General features: G+C 46.2%; 1 pseudogene; it reads right to left on the bottom strand.

Annotated features, from left to right (window-relative positions):
* Window positions 1-3,312: 3,312 nt before the first annotated feature.
* On the bottom strand, window positions 3,313-3,493 carry LOC116359348 (uncharacterized; annotated as a pseudogene).
* Between the last annotated feature and the right edge of the window lie 2,409 nt (window positions 3,494-5,902).

Raw genomic sequence — 5,902 nt, 5'->3', positions numbered from 1 at the left:
GGATGAGGCCTATACATTCCTATCGGTAGTGGTGTGGATGAGGCCTATACATTCCTATCGGTAGTGGTGTGGCTGGAGGCCTATACATTCCTATCGGTAGTGGTGTGGATTGAGGCCTATACATTCCTATCGGTAGTGGTGTGGGTTGAGGCCTATACATTCCTATCGGTAGTGGTGTGGATTGAGGCCTATACATTCCTATCGGTTGTGGTGTGGATTGAGGCCTATACATTCCTATCGGTAGTGGTGTGGATTGAGGCCTATTACATTCCTATCGGTAGTGGTGTGGATTGAGGCCTATACATTCCTATCGGTAGTGGTGTGGATTGAGGCCTATACATTCCTATCGGTAGTGGTGTGGATTGAGGCCTATACATTCCTATCGGTAGTGTTGTGGATTGAGGCCTATACATTCCTATCGGTAGTGGTGTGGATTGAGGCCTATTACATTCCTATCGGTAGTGGTGTGGATTGAGGCCTATACATTCCTATCGGTAGTGGTGTGGATTGAGGCCTATTACATTCCTATCGGTAGTGGTGTGGATTGAGGTCTATACATTCCTATCGGTAGTGGTGTGGGTTGAGGCCTATACATTCCTATCGGTAGTGGTGTGGATTGAGGCCTATACATTCCTATCGGTAGTGGTGTGGATTGAGGCCTATTACATTCCTATCGGTAGTGGTGTGGATTGAGGCCTATACATTCCTATCGGTAGTGGTGTGGATTGAGGCCTATACATTCCTATCGGTAGTGGTGTGGATTGAGGCCTATTACATTCCTATCGGTAGTGGTGTGGATTGAGGCCTATACATTCCTATCGGTAGTGTTCCCCCGTTGTATCCAGATTTCATTACTTCTATTGTGGATTGTGTTTCTGTACGCCAATGGAAAGTCTACAAAACTATGAGAAAACCAGCCTCAGAATGAACAGGACCATATGGACACACACTCCTCCTCCTCTAACCCCTCCTCCTCCTCTCTCCTAACCCCTCCTCCTCCTCTCTCCTAACCCCTCCTCCTCTCTCCTAACCCCTCCTCCTCCTCTCTCCTAACCCCTCCTCCTCCTCTCTCCTAACCCCTCCTCCTCTCTCCTAACCCCTCCTCCTCTCTCCTAACCCCTCCTTCTCTCTCCTAACCCCTCCTTCTCTCTCCTAACCCCTCCTCCTCTCTCCTAACCCCTCCTCCTCTCTCCTAACCCCTACGTATTGAATACATGGAACTGGATTGTGATGATACCGATCAATGATACCGATCAATGATACCGATCAATGATACCGATCAATGATACCGATCAATGATACCGATCAACGATACCGATCAACGATACCGATCAATGATACCGATCAATGATACCGATCAATGATACCGATCAACGATACCGATCAACGATACCGATCAACGATACCGACCAATGATACCGATCAATGATACCGATCAATGATACTGATCAATGATACCGATCAACGATACCGATCAACGATACCGATCAATGATACCGATCAATGATACCGATCAATGATACCGATCAATGAATCGCGCAATTTGATGTGTATGAAATAGTTTGGTGCGATATGCATAAAAGGAGAGTAAATTGCCCATAATTCTGCACCTTTCGGTAGTTGATCCTCATGATTTAGCGATGGCAACACCCATCCGTAGCACGCGCTCCAGCAGGTGTATCTCACTGATCATCCCTAAAGCCAACACCTTATTTGGCCGCCTTTCGGTAGTTGATCGTCAAGATTTAGCGATGGCAACACCCATCCGTAGCACGCGCTCCAGCAGGTGTATCTCACTGATCATCCCTAAAGCCAACACCTCATTTGGCCACCTTTCGGTAGTTGATCGTCAAGATTTAGCGACTGCAAAGAACATTTATGGATCTACTGGGATTTTCAAAAGAGACTAACTTTCTGTTTTGTCTGCTCTTGCTCTCCAGAGATACGAACAGACGGGTTCATATTATTTTGTTATTTTTACAGTTGTGTTATTTTTTATTCATGTTTTTAGGTGTTTAAAAGACGACGACATTTTCAAAATGCATTTACTGTTTTGCAAAAGTTATTAGAAATTATTGTATGTGATTGGGAGAAACTAAGACATACAGACAGTTGCTTGTATGTGATTGGGAGAAACTAAGACATACAGACAGTTGCTTGTATGTGATTGGGAGAAACTAAGACATACAGACAGTTGCTTGTATGTGATTGGGAGAAACTAAGACATACAGACAGTTGCTTGTATGTGATTGGGAGAAACTAAGACATACAGACAGTTGCTTGTATGTGATTGGGAGAAACTAAGACATACAGACAGTTGCTTGTATGTGATTGGGAGAAACTAAGACATACAGACAGTTGCTTGTATGTGATTGGGAGAAACTAAGACATACAGACAGTTGCTTGTATGTGATTGGGAGAAACTAAGACATACAGACAGTTGCTTGTATGTGATTGGGAGAAACTAAGACATACAGACAGTTGCTTGTATGTGATTGGGAGAAACTAAGACATACAGACAGTTGCTTGTATGTGATTGGGAGAAACTAAGACATACAGACAGTTGCTTGTATGTGATTGGGAGAAACTAAGACATACAGACAGTTGCTTGTATGTGATTGGGAGAAACTAAGACATACAGACAGTTGCTTGTATGTGATTGGGAGAAACTAAGACATACAGACAGTTGCTTGTATGTGATTGGGAGAAACTAAGACATACAGACAGTTGCTTGTATGTGATTGGGAGAAACTAAGACATACAGACAGTTGCTTGTATGTGATTGGGAGAAACTAAGACATACAGACAGTTGCTTGTATGTGATTGGGAGAAACTAAGACATACAGACAGTTGCTTGTATGTGATTGGGAGAAACTAAGACATACAGACAGTTGCTTGTATGTGATTGGGAGAAACGAATACAGAGACAGTTGCTTGTGATACAGTCCATGTTACCAGTACATGACTTCAGCACATTTCATAGTTTATTCTGTTATAGTCTTCTACTGGATATATTTCCAATCATAACAATAAATGTTTGAACTACTTTATTTCTTAGCTCTGTGTGTATATTTTTGATCATGCACCGTTTTGGAAAGTTTACAAGTAAGTATCCCGTGCACGTGACGAAAAATATTTGATTAGAAGATGAACGCACCCCATTCCCAACAGCTATCGTAGTCAATAAAACGGTGACCGATTTGACCAGTACTATCTAGCAGCCATCACTGATATTGCAATGAAGTTTTGCTCAATGTGAAAATACAATATAGTTCAACGAAGCAACTCCGTGTAATTTCTCTTTACAATGGAAGGGGGTGCACCGTTCCTGGAGGTACTGCAATACCAGGTCGATGCGTGGAGTGGACGGAGCAAGCCCCTATTCCATCTCCCTATTCCAAAAATCAATTTAATATATGGTCCCCAGATAGGGGACGTATCAGATATTAAACTGATAAGAACAGATTTTTTTCTTTTCTTTTGGAAAAGTTTTATTGGCACAATTCCTTTAAAAACAGCTCATACATTTTTTACATCATTTACACACATAAAAACGGCAACAAGGCATAAAACACAGCATTTGAGAGTTACATTTGAATTTGTTAAAAAGTACATGTTGTTAAAATCAATTAGTTAAAACAACCATGAGTAAAAGTACTTTCCTTGTAAAAATATCAAATCTGTAGAAGCCATTTAAAATGTGTACTAATGATCTAAAAAGGTAAAACATTTTTAAGACATGAAAAACATGTTAAAAAGCCACTTTGTTAAAAAGCTGTCTTCAGTCCTTTGTACAGGAGCGGGGTGAGTCTTTATCAAGCTCACCTCATCCTGCTCCTCTGAATAGACCATCGTCCCATCCTTTGGGGCCCAGAGGAGATCCCTCCCCTAGGCGCATCGCCCTAGGCGCCGCAGCGCTGTCAGGCCGTGGCCGCCGGGACCTAGGGTGTTGTGGGGGACCCTTCACCTGGGGTCGAGGCCCCCTTCCTTTCGTACCACCCCAGGGCTTCCGTGGCTACCATGGCCACTGCCTGGGGGGTGGTCTCTACGTTTTTCGCTACCAGCAGGTTGCGGGAGGACCACAGTGCTTCCTTCAGGCACGTGAGGGTGGGCCAGAGCTTGGTGAAGGTCTTCGATGAAATGGGCCTTCGGCCCACCCCATATAGCACGAGCTGAGGTGTTAGGTCCTCCCCTGCTGGCAGACACGAGGTAATCAGGGGGCCTGCTTCCTTCCACAGGTCCCTGGCGGCTCTGCACTCCCAGAGCATGTGCCTCACCGATTCTTCTTGGCCGCAGCCTGTTCGGGGGCACGCGGATGTCCTCGCCATGCCCCGTGAGTGCATAACGGCCCTGACCGGGAGGATCTCGTGGGCGACCATCCAGGACAGGTCCCGATGCCGATTCAGTAGAGCAGGATGGGCCACGTTGCGCCAAACCGTTGTGGGCTCACCTATAGCGAGCCCGCGCACTGGACATACTGGTTCCCGCTCCTGCACAAGAGAGAGAAGAGAGCGGTGTTTTGTTAAGACCGTGACTGTTTCTTTTTCCAGTTTAAAATGTCTTAAAAACTTCTGGAGCTGGACGTAGGGCGGGGGTAGCAGGAAAGAGACTGGGGCTCGCAGGTCGACTGGGATCAGCCTCAGAGTCCTGAGGTATGATCCCAGCCAGAACCGTGCGAGGGCCTGAGTCTTGTTGTTGACCGGGGAGGTGGCAAGAGTCAGATGTAACGCTGTGTAGCGGCTGCCCAGGAACAAGTAGAGGTCAGGCAAGCCTTTCCCCCCCTTGGACCTGGGCCTCTTGACCACCTCCCTCCTCAGCCTCTCCCACTTGCCTCCCCACAGGAAGTAGAAAAGCATTCGCTCCAGGTCTAAAATACTCCTTCGAGGGGGGATAAAAACAGAACTGATTAATAAAAGCACAGGTAAAATCACAGCTTTAATGATTAAAACCTTGCCCTCAAGAGTCAGCTGTCGTAGTCCCCAAAAACCCAGTCTCTGTCTTACGGTCCCCAGGATTCCACTCCAGTTACCACTCCCTCCTCCCCCCCGGTCAAACTTTACCCCCAGTACCCTTATGTCCGTTAGTTTAACTGTCAGAGGTAGTCTGGTCAAGTCTGGGTCTGCCCACGGTCCGAAGAATTGGGCCTCTGTCTTGTCTCTGTTCAGTCTCGCCCCAGAGGCTCGACCGTACCAGTCAGTCCTGTCCAGAGTCCTGTCGACAGATAAAAGGTCGGTACATAAAATGTTGACGTCGTCCATATAAAAGACGCACTTGGCGGTCATCCCCCCACTCCCCGGGATACCCACCCCACTGATCCCTTGGTCCCTTCTCAAGACCTGTGCCAGTGGTTCAATACAGGCTACGAACAGAAGAGGAGATAACGGACAGCCCTGACGGACGCCGCAGTGTACTCCCACTGCTTTTGACAGATGCCCATTTACAAGGATTTTGCTGGTGATGTCCCCATACAGCAGTCCCACCCAAGCTAAGAACCTGTCCGGGAAACCCATTTTTTGCAGTACCTTAAAGAGGTACTGGTGCGAGACCCGATCAAAGGCTTTTTCAAAATCTAAATTTAGGACTACAAGCCGCATGTTTCTGTCTCTCGCATAACAGATGGCATCTCGGATCAGTATCAGGCTGTCCGTGATCTTCCTTCCGGGCACGGCACAGGTTTGGTCCGGGTGGATCACCTCCCCTAAAACAGAAGACATTCTGAGTGTTAAAACCTTGGTAAAAAGTTTACAATCAAAGTTTAAAAGGGTTATCGGTCTCCAGTTCTTCAAGTCAGTCCTGTCGTTTTTCTTATATAAAAGAGTCACGATCCCCACTCTAAAACTGTCAGGTAATCTGTCAAGATGTTCAAAGTCGGTAAAAACAGTCAGAAGTTCGTCGGCTAAAA

This window comes from Oncorhynchus kisutch, unplaced genomic scaffold (assembly GCF_002021735.2).
Source record: "Oncorhynchus kisutch isolate 150728-3 unplaced genomic scaffold, Okis_V2 Okis02a-Okis13b_hom, whole genome shotgun sequence".
Taxonomy (NCBI): Eukaryota; Metazoa; Chordata; class Actinopteri; order Salmoniformes; family Salmonidae; genus Oncorhynchus; species Oncorhynchus kisutch.
This window is presented reverse-complemented; position numbering and strand designations above follow the sequence as displayed.